The sequence below is a fragment of the Cygnus olor genome, chromosome 3 (assembly GCF_009769625.2).
Source record: "Cygnus olor isolate bCygOlo1 chromosome 3, bCygOlo1.pri.v2, whole genome shotgun sequence".
Taxonomy (NCBI): Eukaryota; Metazoa; Chordata; class Aves; order Anseriformes; family Anatidae; genus Cygnus; species Cygnus olor.
Genome location: NC_049171.1, coordinates 100,060,436 through 100,074,872, shown reverse-complemented (window position 1 = coordinate 100,074,872; position 14,437 = coordinate 100,060,436). Strand labels below are relative to the sequence as shown.

The following is a 14,437-nucleotide window of genomic DNA, read 5'->3' as shown; positions in this document are numbered from 1 at the left end:
CTAACACCTGCACTACACTGACTGGTGCTATGTGATACTTCTGCTACCTGCAGTGTACCTCTTTCCTTACAAAGTCACAATGAATACAGTACAGGATGTATGTTGTTGTTAATGATAATGAAAATACATCTTTGGCAGAGACTTTCCTGCAACATGTTACATGCAACTTTTAAAACCAAAAGGGAAAAGAGAGGAAGGAAAATGTACCCATTTTATCCCCCTCCATTCTCTTAAGATTAGCCATTACCATATGGGATCTTGTTTTGCAGGGCTTTGGATCAGAATCAAGGGTTTTGTTTCTTCAATTTTAAGAACTTTTCATCACTTTTTCCTTCTAGCCTGAAAATGCAACCTTAAATACTTTACCAGGGAAAACTTCGATGTTTGAAAAATAATTTCACTCTGTGCCAGCATCTGCAATTGAAATCAGCATCAATCCTGATTCAGTTCTGACTCCCACAAAGGAATATTCATTTTCACAAGGAATCGTGTTTGCTTACATATGTACACCTATTGCATAGAGTTGAATAAAGAGTGGGGAATTCTCTGTTACTTGAGTGCATCCCTTCTATTGTTTGTTCTTCCTTCTCTGATCCCCTCCATAACATGTAAGGCACAGACAGAAAAATACAGTCTACCACAAGGTGTCTTTGGCCCACAGTTAGGATGGAAACCAGAGTCTTGGATTACTCAGAGATAAATACAGAATGTAAACTAATTAATAGGGAGTGGGAGGGGTCTGGTAAATGGCTATCAATATGATAATTGTGCAACAGATAAGTGTGTGCTGGATGCAGTGTGTGGGAAGCTGGAATATGGGATTTCCTTTGTTCAGGGTCAGGACATTGGTGGGCTAAGTTGAGTATTCTCCTGCCAGCCACCTTCAACTTGGGCTGAATCTGGATAATGTGAAAAACCTCAGCAATGAACCCACCCTATTGTGCAGCTCTGAAGGAGTGAGCTGAAGGTGAAGATCTAACTCCTGATCTCTGAATGAAGAATGCAGTTTATCTTCACTTCTGTTTCACCAAGTGTGGTGATATAAAACCATCTATTCCAGGGGTTGGAACTAGATGATCCTTAAGGATCCCTTCCAACCCAAACCATTCTATGATCCTACGATTCTATGAATTCTGTTCTTACCTAAGATCCTCTTTACTCTTTTTATATTGAGACCTCCATGTACCATTAAGTTGCTTAAATGGCAGAACCTAAAAGCCTGAAGCTTTGCATGGACAATTCTTCGTGACATTATGGCACTGCAGTACTACAAAGTCTGTATCACAACTATATATACATATATATCTAGGTGTGAACACCTTGGTCAGAATCTTCTGCTTTCTGATGAATTTTGCTGTGGTGAAGGTAACAATTTATTTTCTCTCTTCCCACCTTGCTAACATGTTTGACTTCCTGTGTGCAACTGTATATGCAAGTCTATATGCTAAATCTTTAGAGGAAAAAACAAAACAAAACAAAACAAAAAAACTACTGATTTTTGAATTTTATCCTCTGGGGCCTTTGAAAGCTTTGTAATTGATTATTTTGTGTCCAGAAATATTTCTTCTGTGTATAAGGTGATTTATAACTTCAGTTTAAGACAAATCTTGGACACAGTTTCTGCTTCCAGTTGAGTGGCTGATACTCTTTAAACAAAAGCCTGAAATAGTGACTGCTACTGTAAAATGGACTTCTGTGATAGATTTCCAGATGATTGTTCATTCATCCCATTCATCCAAAACCTTTTGAACTTCAAGTATTTTCAAACATTGTCATGGCTAAACTGTAACTTAGCCTGAATATCTGTGAACAGTATATGGCATAAGCCTCAAAAAAAAAAAAAAAAAAAAAAAAAAAAAAAAAAAAAAGTGAAATATACCCTGAAATCATTATCATTTTGCAGAATTACTGCAGAATTACATTTTTGCAGAACTGATCAATTGATCAATTCTAATTTTCTGTCAGGGGTGAAAAATTAGTTGTCACCAGACTCTCTTCTATATGGTTCTGAACTCAGCCTACAGAGTCAACAGGAGTTTTTCCCTTGGCTCCAATGGGGTTTGAATCAGACCTAAAAAGGAAAAACCTTCTGAATTCTATAGGACTTTCCCCTAAGGACATAGTTGCTCGCAAGTACAAAACCCTAAGAAATCCTCAAATGCTCTAAAACACTGCCAGCAATTTGAGACCAAGAGATACAGTACTTCTGTTTATTACTTATTTTCTGCAGCAGCTCAGCAATACTGAAAATGCCAGTCTGTTTGACATATAAATTTATTTCCAGTTTTAAAAATTGAACTCTGCATTCTCTGGTAAATGGTGGCAGGAGCTGCTCCTCACTACTACACTTTTTTTTTCCATTTCATTAATCTTTTTTTTTTTCTTTTCACTTCTTTTTTCTTCTTTTTTTTTCTTTTTTTTTTTTTTTTCCTTAAGATCAGTTCAGATATTTTCATAAGAACATAGCGATGATCAAATAACAGCATGATGAAGAAAGTGGAGGGTTTTTAAGGCCCTTAGAAGAATACCAAGGTTACCAGGAATTAACAGAATATTAATAAAAAAGCAAGGAGTATTAGGCAGAGGAAGGATTTTAGAGCAGGATGCTGTTGTTCCTGGTCTGGACCTAACAGTCACTATCAATCATAAGCATTGTGTCATGCTGGAAGAATGCAGGAATAGTGTGTTCAGTGACACTGCAGGAAATAATCTTACCTCAGTTAATAAGTTTACATTTCAGTTAATAGCTCACCTGGATAATTGGATCATATTCTTCCATCATCTGATGCTTGATCCCAAGACATAGAAGAAGTTTGGTTCTTGCTATATTGCAGGCAAAGCTGCAAGTTTCCTTTGTATTATAAGCCTTTTCTAGAGCTTGAGCAAGGATGTGAAAAATGTACTTGATATGCAAACATATGCTTCAAAAAAAAATTTGATCAAGTTTACCTAGTGCTGGAATTTAATCAAGTTAAACTAAAGTAAATGGAAATAACCAAAGCACGGAAACTGTGGACCCTGGCCAGTAGTTCATACCCTTGTGAGTGGTGCCTCTGGGGTCCATGGTCTAATTTATTCTTGGTATAATTCCATGGATAAATGTGCAGTCTTGGGACTCCTCTGTGGGTTGCAGGTTCCAAGTCTCTATCAATAATGAAAGCTGAATTGCAAATCAAGAAAACACACATTGAGAACAGAAAGAATCTGCTGGTACTTACACATGGTAAAAGATGGAAACTTTCAAAGGCAGAAAATATCATGAGCCACAACACATCAAAGTACATTAGTTATTAAATAGGTAGGCAATACATAGCTCTTGAAACATTTAGGAGTGCTACTGAAAGGGTATTCATAACTTTTTATTTCCATTGCAAAATCAGTAAGTCTCCATTGCACTTTTTCCCTCATCTGCTTTGTCTTAGTTGCTTGTGTATAAATAAACCTCAGTTTTGCATTGTTTTAATGCCACTGCTGTTTCTAGTGGAGTATAAAGATTATATATTCATTATAAAAAAGGTTGCATTCTATTGTGTTGTGAAATTTCAGTCTTAAAACAATATTCTTTTTTTTTTTTTTTTCCCTAGGTTAATGCCTTAAATAGATGCCACAATATTTTCAAAGAAATAATAACAGATTTTCTTAAGATTTGTAAGTGTTTGTTTGCAGAGAGAGTCACGTTCTTTGGAGTCATTTAATGTGTCACAGCTAGTGACATGCTGATTTCCAGCTAGCCGTTAAAATGTTCTCAGTTCAGCAAGTGATTATTTCTCTCAGGAAAGAATGTAGGGGCAAATACAAAACAATATTTTTATTATTTCGCATTTTTATTATTTGTATAAAAAATAAAATATGCTTAATTGAGAAATAAAGTAAACAAGACACAATTCGTGCTCCAGTGAACTTATATCATGGTTTTGTATAGAGATGAATGCTGCAGACAAAAAAAGAATGATTTGTGTGGCTTTAGGGTCAGCTAGACATTCTCGGGAATCATTTTGCATGTTTTTCAGCAAGTAGAGCACTTACCATATATGTTCATAATATTTACATACCATACCGTTCTTAGTTGTAAAAGCTCAGGGTCATATTGTCACACGCCTTGGAGGATTAGTGGGAAAGTTGCTCACTTGTAGCTTGGTGCCTGCTTGTCTGTGCATACATTGCAAAACAAAAGGAAATTCCCTTCAATTCAACTGATGCCAACAGCTCTCCTTCCAAATCATAACACAAAGCCTTTGGTGTAAGTCTACTGACTTAGGATTTATTAACATTTTGGTAATTTTTCCAAAAGGAATAAAATCACATTTAAAGAAATATTTTCAGAAGTACTTTGAAGATTTAGGAGCACAAATCCCAAGAGTAAAGGATTTATGAACCTAGACTGCATAGGTTATATTTTTCCTAGGGGCATCCTGGGAATCTGTCATGATGGCTAACCTCTCCCACTTTCTTTACATCAAGAAGAGGCTCAGATGCATCTGGTGCAGGCTCTCCCACACACCTGTGAACACTCAGGGTTGCAACTCTGCTAGTGAGACTAGCATGAAGAAGCCTGGAAGCTGTCCATTAGGTGTCTGTATCGATGGGAGGACTCTGGGAGGTGCAAGGCAAAGCTGGCAGTCACACAAGGGGCTTTGCCTTCAGAGCAGGAAAGGCAGATTTCCACGTGGAAAAAAATTTCCAAATTCTGTTTTTTGCTTAAAAATAGCTTGAAAAACTCACCTTCAGCTCTGCCTTCTGATATATTCTGTGCTACAGGTGAGAAAAAGTTGAAGAATATACAGAAAAGGTCATATTACCATTGTTATAATCACTATATTATTGTGTGTGCAGATTTATGAACACTATGTTTATGATCACTATTGCCAAGAGCCTTGTTTTGCAGTTAATATGAACTAAGTATAAAAATGATACAAATTTATAGCCAGTCATCTGAACATCAGGTAACTGGTGTATCGATACTTCCATATCTGTATGAATGTTAGAAATTTTACTGATTGTTCCTCTCTGAAAGTTTACAGCTGCTTTTGATTTTCTTCATTTGACAAGGAAGTAAATATTTTTTGCTCTTCCCTTCCCTTCCCTTCCCTTCCCCCTTATGGTGGTATTGCTTATCTGCATTACTTTCTTAGATAGTTCCCTGGCAATTCCTTTGTGGTAGAAGATGAAAAGTATGGAGAAGTCATCTCAGAAAATTACTGGAGCTTTTCTTACCCCTGAAAAGGAGAATTAAAACAACTTCACATCAGTGAAGTTGACTGTGATGCTGCCAAATAGAAATTATTATTACAAGGCCTTTAGCTGTTAGCATAATGAAATAGATCTTGGATTAGTGTTACTCAAAACAGCCTTTAATGGAAAAAAGCCACACCCTGCTAATGTCTCTGAACTTAAGGGATGCAAAAAAACAATGATAAGAGAGACCACACAATTCTGTACAGAGTACAGTGTTCCAAAATTTTAACAAATAAGGGCATTGAAGAGCAAATCCTGGTGGTGGTTCTCATAAGTAAAAGATGACTTCATTTATTATTTTACCGAATGACATTCTCTTATTCAAGTAATAAGTACATATATAGGAAGACTCAGCTCATGACATGGTACTAAAAGTTTACATTTTTTGCACACAAACTGCAAATTTCTTTATGATTGAACGGGGAAAAAAGAAAAAAAAAAAAAGATGAACGGATTTTTAAACATCCTAAGTGGTCATACTCCCCATGAAAACTGTATTTTTGTACGCTTTTAAATCCCTCCTAAAACATGTCCTTATAGTGACCTTACAGCTAGGCAATGTCCCCTGATGATGACATCATAGAGGCCACTAAGTTACAGATTAATTTGTTATCAACTAATAAATATTAATCTACTGTCTTTAAAATGGGAAAAAAATGCTGCATCTATGTCAGTCATAGGTCTTTAGAGTGTTCATGCCTGCACTGAAACTATATAATAAGTAAATGTCTCAAACCTGTGAACTCTTGCATTCTCAGTATTCTTTGCTGATGCTGAGTTAGCAGTTGGTGTGACCATTATCTCATTTTGTACCTCTCACTCTCTTACTTTTCCCTGTTACCTCTAACTCTGCAACTGTCTGTAAACAAATTTGGTTAACAGAAATTCCCTCCAAGCTTGTTGGTGTCTTCCTCTTTTTTTATCCTTTTTTAAATCATATTTTCATACATTCTTTTTTCGTGCAGTTTGAGCTAAGAAACCCTATTTAATTAGACTATGTGATCTGATCACTACAGGGTCAAGGAAGGAATTTTTTTCCTGGAGGGCAGCATAGCTAAGAGGGATAATGCTTCACTTTTTTTTACCTTCCACTCACAAATCAGGTGTTGAATGCATAATGCAAGACTTCATGGACCAGTGGTCTGACCTGATAAGTCAAATCCTATGCTCCTCCTACTTACATTGCATGGCCAGGGTTTTACTTAAATCATTAAGATATACATTAATTGAGTAACACATGGGGAATCTTGAATGCATAGTGTTAATCTTTTTATTTTCTTTTTTTTTTTCCTTTTTTTTTTTTTTTTTCAAATAACTAAAGCCCTTAATTAGTGCACAAAAGGAATGCCAGAAAAGTATGAGTCAGATTGTATGGATACATGCAATGCAGTGATAAAGGACAAGTCCCTCTTCAGAACTGAAGAAGCTGAGGAAATAAAAGCCAGTTTTCAGGCAGCTGTGAAGTTGACAGAAGAGCCTTTGTAACACTATAACCACCACCTCCTGCATGGGACAACCTCAGAACATTTCTGAATCATCTTTGGGATTTATAGAAGCTAAAGGCTGATAAAGAGATGAGTCAGTTTCCCCAGAGGCTTGTAGGGGACTTCTGTGACCTCTTGTTTGACTAGGGTTTTAACTCTCAAGGGGAACCTTGGAAAGAGGACAGACCTTACAGTTGCCTTTGAAAAAAAAATAAATAAAAAATAAAAAGCAAACAACAACAACAAAAAAAACCCTCTAGTATCTTTTCATTTAAAGCCAAGAGTTTATAAGCTGATTTACAGAAACATTCCAAAGGAAGAAAGAAAGAATGAAAAAATTCTGCTGATGAATGGACGCTTGTAGTCTCAAAGTAAAGTCAGGCCAATAGTAATTTATTTGGAATACTTGAAATCCTCCCATGTGTATGAATTTTGTTGGGCATAGACTTAAGTTTGCTCAGTTGCTGTCCTTTAAACAAATGTAGGCAAGCAGTTATATAGGTTGAGAATTTCAGATCCAGCCAGGAGACTCAGCCATACAAAGCTAAAATCAGATCTCCAGTGGGGACTGTCTCTGCTTAGCTTTGGGATCCGTGTGTGTGTAAATCCTCTGTGTACTTCTGGAAACCTCAGCCATTATATGCTTGAGTGGGGAACTGTGCAACTCGATGTGGCTACATCTATGAGCCAACGGCACTGGAGGCCATTTCTCATCTTTATAGAGTTGGATGTGTTGTCTAGTAGCAGGCCCTGCTATTATGCATCATGCTTGACATGCTTTAGTTTTCAATTGCCTCAGGCTTAGAAGTGTTCTGCTAGACTGTCATCAACAAGAACTTCGTAGAAGATCAGAGAAAAAAGGATACTGCTGCAAATAATATTTATGAAGAACCCCACACTCCTTGAGTATGAAAAATTACCATCACCTAGATTTCACACAAAATCCATCACTTAAAATATCATTTTTTACTACCATTTATGTAAAAGATGGCTGGATTGAACACACTGTCACTAAAGGTTTGCCGCAATATCATCTGGAGCATAGACAGAACATTAAAGATGGATAAGCCAGTTGCAGTAAATGGCTTACAACTGAAGAAGGTGACTGCAAACGTTATTACACCTGTAGGCTTTATAAAAATGTGGGTGGTCCTCATAGACTAAATGAATTCCATGATATCAACTATTATAAATTTTGTAGGATGGATCTGCAATGTTTTGTAATGAGTATCCATGTATATTTAATGTCTACCCAAGGTCCTTGTAGTAGAGGAAGTACCATGGATTTTAACTATGAGGAAAGAGAATTTATTCCTGCTGTATTATAGATACATGACATCCATAATAGTCCCCAGGAACTGAAGAATTGCTTAGACGCTTCAATTTCTTTTAGTATAGGACAAGTTCCACCCAATATGGACACACTCTTGAACTGGATAGGAGAGGATGCATAAATCTCACAGCTTACAACACCAGTACTGTGGAGCTACCTGAGCAGTTGGGGACATACCATCATTTGCAAATGACCAACAAAAGCTGTGTTTTCCAGTTTAGTTCTTACTGGAAAAATAAATAAATAAATAAATAAAAGTGCAAATCAGAAAAACTGAGGAAAAATTGCCTTTGAAAAGATAGAAAATGCATCAAAAATTGAATAACATCATTCACAAAGCCCTTTCATTTAATCATACCTGTAAGAAAAACCTCCAGCTTCTTTCTTCTCCCTTCCCCCTTTCCACCTTTTCTCTGGCTAGAATCCACGTAGCAGAAATGTTACACAAGAAGGAACTCTTTGCAGAAACTTTAAATGAAGGGTTGGTTGAGGGCATCAAAACAGGGTTTGTAATGGAAACTTTCACACCCAAAGCACGGGACAGCTACTTGGGATTCCACAGTAGGGCAGGTTTTTCTGCAGCTTATCAAAAACTATGGCTATTAAAATACTACATTTTAACCAACTGTTTACCATTTGCTATTGCTTTTTAACACTGAGTGCATAATCACTGCCCGAGTCTGCTGGATCACTGCTGCATATGGCTGTGCTTTAAAAATGTCAAAGGCTGGTAGCCAACAGTGAAAAGTACAACCTTCCCATTTAGTAATACCATAAGCACAGTCTTTAGTTAGATTTTTCATCTGGTCTTGAGCTGAAAATTTTCACTGGCTACTAATATTTTGAAATAACTTTTCACTTCCTTGTCTTTTTGTGTTGTTTTGCAGACTTTCTGATATGGTACTGGAATTTTATTTTATTTATTTTATTTTATTTTATTTTATTATTTTATTTTATTTTATTTTATTTTATTTTATTTTATTTTTATTTTTCCTAGGATGATGTTTATACAGAGGAGAAAAATTAAAAACAACACATCTTAAGCTGTTTTCCTAGAGACAATGCCTTCAGGAACCCTCCTTCCACCCCAGTGATAACTTTGCTCATCCATGCCCACATTGACATTCCTAGTGCAGGCAGTCCTTCAGTGTTTTCACCTAAATTATATTCCTGATATTACGAAAAAGTTTGACGATATATCTACAACTGAGCAGACAATTTTCTAGAAGACCTGCCCATTCATTGTGTAGGAAACAGGAGGAGGAAGTGCAAGGAAGGGACGTCTTGTGTGCCACTTCTATAACTGGCGAATACCGTTCGGTATTAACTGAGCTCTGGGTGCAGAAACTCATCACCAATAACATTTTTCACTGACTGCTGTGAGGAAGAGCATTAAAAAAAGAGAAAGTGTAGGCTCAATGCTCTGAATGCAATTTAAGAATTCTCCAGAGAGGAACAGAGAGAACCAGCATGAATAACTGCTAGCAACTTTCTCGTTAATTAAAATCTGACAAGCAGCTGGCAGCTGAAAAGGGGAGCTGTAGGTGGGGGAATCCTGTGGTTCACCACCACATTCCTTACATTCATTAAAGCTATGGAATATTTCACTGTAGGCATGCCAGAAATGTCAATGGAAATGTGAATTAAAAGAGCTGTCTGAAGGTGACAGAGACATTGGATGTGGCCTGGGTAATCCACAGACTAAAATATCTGAAAGTTTAGTGACATACACAAAACAACTTGTATAAAGAACTTTTATTCTCATGAAAGGTGATATGATTCAAGAGATTCTGTAGTCTGCAAGATGAACCTGTCTGGGCAAGAAACTCATTTCAGGGAAGAGGCAGAATAAATTTGTTCTGTGCCATCCCTCTGAGCCCAAACATTGGGCTAAGGTTTTTGAGCAGATTGGATGAGTGGTTCAGCATCTCTGTGGGAGCTTCACTAGGCTGCAGCACACTGTGCTGTAGCTTTCCTTGCCCTCTCACGAAAAGGCTGTGGCATTTTTCATGAAAGCTCTCCTGCTCTGGAATCTAATACTTATCATCAGTCTTGCAATAGCATCTTTCTGGTTCCCGATGTCAGCCCAAAAAAGGACATGCTCATTCCTGAATGAAGATATCTTGTATTTTCCACAGTGTCTACTGAGTTGTTCCTGGTCTTGACTTTGGGCTGCATGTATATAGTTAAACAAAATGCACTGATTTCCTCTTGCAGCTTGGCCCCTTTGCTGGTACCGCTTGGTCTTCTTTCCATATTACCCCTTGTATGGTCAGGCAAAGACTTGTGAAAGAATGTAGTTATTGCTTCATACCCATGAGATTTTTGGCTATATGGGGTGAAATAGAAACTTATTTCATATCCAGTGTCTTTTCTGTATCAGGTCTTAAGAGCTTTACCAAATATGTGAGGTATCAGTACTGCCATGACTGGGAGGTCCAGAACAGGAGCCATTTTGCGTGAAATAATTAAGTGCAATTTCCTTGCACTGAAAACAGTGGAAAGTTGGCCAGTCATTATCATGTGGAAAATAATTTTAAATCCCCCTGGACAGTCATCACGGACAGCTGGAAGAGTTTACCCTGAAATAAAAAATCATCTTGAAAAACGATGTCTCAAATGATGTCTCTGATACCATTATTCTAAGTGTGAACCAAAGCCTGGGGAAACAACAACAACAACAAAAACAAGCCTTTCTTAGTTGTTCTGTCATCAGTTACCTTAATTTCTTCCTCATTTTATCTTTCTAAAAGAGCCCATTTCTTTTTGGTGGGTGGCATTTAGACAGAATGTTTGTTGATCAAACGTTTCCAAATTCCAGGAGGTGACAGAGGAACAAAAAATATGTTTTTAGGGGGTACTCAGAGGGAGTCCTTTCTGATTTCTCTGTCTCACAAACATAGCTTCTTAGGTTAACTTTTTAATTTGTGTAATTGCAGACTATTGGAGATTTAACTAAAACAACCTCTAATAGTTCTTTCATCCTTGGAGGGCAAATACATGGGACTTCTTAGTGTTTCCTTGTTCTTTAAAGAGCTGCCTTCTCTTACACAGCTAACTAAAGTAGTAGGCATCAATTTCTCTCTGCTAAGACGTCTGACTACAGTTCAGTTTTCCAGCTGAATGTTTTCTCTCTTATTGTCTGGTGCAGTATGAGTGTGGTAAAGAGTGCTAACTGCCTGTGTTGTATTGCAAGTCCATCTCCTGCAATCTGGGTCTACTATGGTGGTTCTTTCCATTGTTCGCTTATAATTCAACGCCCTTGCAAGTACACCCTCTGTGCATTTATGTGTTGGTAGATGATGCTGTAAGATTGTGTTCTCTCTTGTCTTACATTACGTATTTGCACTTGAGATTTTTTGTAAGTTTTTGTTGTTGTTCTGTTTCTTCATGCAAAAGATCATGAAGCATCACAAACTTTCCGTGAGTTATTTTCCAAAAGGCATGTGTTCCTTTTTGGGTCCTTGCCAGTGAACTATGTCCTTCTGGGAAAATCTTCACTTCTGCCATGGAATCCGTCCCCACAGAGCTTGAATAAAACACAACTCCTGGGTTGTCTTAGTGATTGTGCATGCTCCTAAAGACTTGTCTGCTATACCAATCTGTAGAGATTTAACCTTTCCATGAAAATTAGGTGCCTGTGTCTGCTGTCTTTAGATGAGTAAGCATGAGACAAAGCAAAAAAGTTCTATTCTCATGAAGCAAAGCCCTTGATTATTAAATGAGATGCATATTTATAGAAGAAATATGTACAATGAATAAAATACAGCTATAGAATATATCCAATATAAATCTCATATTCTGTTGCTGCCAAAGTAATTTTCATTTGGGGAGTCTTTTGAAAACTCTCTTCTAGAATGGGATCCCAAACTTTGCTTTTTCTTTGTTATTTATTCTTGGGCATCTGGTTGCTTCTGAGTATAAAGGAAATTTTGAAGCAGTTAGGAAGCAGCCTTTTACTTCTTTGTGAATTTAGGGGAATTCATTCTGTGGCATGGTAGCTTCCTGGTACAGGGAAGAATGTTAAAGGTGCACTCAGCCTATCTGATGGCACAGCTCTTTGATGGGTATAACAGGCCACAGCTTGTTAATTCACTGGTCTCCTTTCCTTTCCTTGCAGGCTGTGAAATAAACTGCACTCATAAGTGAGCAGGGTCATATTCTGTAGACTGTCTACCATATAAGATCTGGTTTTTGATTTAGTGTTTCAGACATTCTACAGAGACTACCTGTAGCAAAATATGTCCTGCTAACTTTGAGGTTGTTGTGGCAGTCTTTCTTTTCATATAATAACCCTCCACTTTTTAATGGAAACAATTATTTGAAACTATCTAGAGTTTTCAGGTAAGTTGGAGACTTCAAAACATTTCATATATGGTAAAAGGTTAATAAGAGTGATGACTTTTCAAGAAGCATTTTTATTTCCATTAACAAATATCCTCAACAGATTAAATATCTTAGAAAAATCCCCATACTTTTTAGCACATTTACACACTCTGTATATACTATATATTTGTAAACATGCAATAAAGTTATTTAAATATGCTAACACTACAGCCATAACATAGTTCCAAGAAACTGTTTGAAAGATCATACTCACTTTGAAAGCAAGCTGGGGGAGAATTCAGCTGATATTTTATCGTATACCTGTATTACTGGAAACCTTATTTTCCTTTAAACATTTATTACTGCTCTGTGTGTGGCATAAACAGATAAAAGCACTCAAGTATTACACAATGAAACATTTTTGTGATAGACGTGGTTTCTGCTGAACTGAAGAACAGCCAAAAGCACACTGACCAGAATTATTATTCATCCTGATTTTGCTGGATTTATACAGTAAAAAGGGTGTCAGCTTTTTCTGTTTCCTGTAAAAAAGCATATGTATTTGTGTTGAAATAATGATACTGTGTTGGACCGGCTTAGTGTAACAGTCAGTATTACTTTCCTCATTCTACAAAATGGTATTTTGTTCCCTGCCAGTGAATCTAAGATCCCAATGGAGGGCAATGGTCTCCTTCTTGGTTCTGAAGAAGCTACAGTCAGCATTTCCAAGAAGGTGCTAGAGCCAGAAAACCAGATGCCTCCACAGTAGGCCTTCTCCCCATCTTGCCATTTCTGTTTCTGTACCAAATGCTCTGTTGTTTTTTTTTTTTTGTTTGTTTGTTTGTTTTTCTGTCTGCCAAGAAGACCTCTTGTTAAAGTCTCTTTTCTTTTATTTCCACTTGTACTACAAATTCATCTTTTGGGGGGAGAAGAGGGCTTAAAAATTGTCATATTGCTGCATCCTCCTCCAAATCCACTCAAAAGACTACTGATAGTATCAGATTCGTGACTTGGCAGTCTGTGCTCTTTCCTTTGAATTCTTTTATTAATTCTTTCCCCATTACTGTATCAAAAATAAACTTACTATCTTTGTTTGTAAAATCCTACAGTGTTTATCTCTTATTAGATCCTCCAGAACACAGTGGTTTCCTCCCACCTTCCTCCACGCCCGTAATGTTTGCTTTCACCCCTGTTTCTTAGTCTACTCCAAGCATAAGCACCTTCCTATCACTTCATCTACATCCTGAAAGTCAGTACTTTGTCATCTTTGAAATAAGGATGTCATGCTTCCAGAAGTAATTCCTGCTCATTATTGGTTAAACATTTGACATACTGTGATTTCTGTCCTTTTTTTAAATTTTTTTTTCCTATTTGATTTTCCTCTTAATTTAAAATAATTTCAAAACTTAGAGTTGTTCTGGATCTCATCCTAACAAATATCTTGAATGAGTGTTTAGACAGCATCTATTGTTGTTGTTGTTGTTGTTGTTGTTGTTATTATTATTTATTTATTTATGTAGTACCTAGCACAACATCTGCTTGACTTGGACGGTGGTAGTACTTTTAATGATCCCTCTTTTTACAGATACAGGTATGAAAAGGACATACAGAGTCAGCCTTGTTTGGGGAGTCAAGCTTGAATCTTGACCAGCGTTTTGTGGAAGGTGGATTATATTCTCCCCTCATCAGCATACAAGATAAACAGAGTAGAAAAAAAATTGTTACCCAACTGGCACACCATGGCGTTGCTTGCAGTGGAGATACTGGCAATTAGTGTGACTGTAGTGGTGTCCACCTCTAGGAAACAGAGGATTAATTTTGTGACTTGCAGAATAAAGACCAGAAAAAATGCTGTGCAACCTCCACAATAAAATACAACACAGGGAAACATAAAAAATAATAATAATACAATAAATATAGAAAAGAAAGGAAAGCACAACTTACAAGTCACTTTCATTCTAAAAGGAATAGACAAACTACCACTTACACATTTATTTTTATTAAAAAATGACAACAACAACAAAAAACTCTCCCTTCCCTATATTTCATTACTAAAAAT

General features: G+C 36.8%; 1 long non-coding RNA gene across 1 annotated transcript; it reads left to right on the top strand.

Moving 5' to 3' along the window:
• The first annotated feature begins 4,388 nt into the window (after window positions 1–4,388).
• Window positions 4,389–6,961, top strand: LOC121068838. Its single transcript, XR_005819102.1, has 2 exons — window positions 4,389–4,570; window positions 6,557–6,961. It is a non-coding gene; the product is annotated as an uncharacterized LOC121068838 (long non-coding RNA).
• The last annotated feature ends 7,476 nt before the right edge of the window (window positions 6,962–14,437 follow it).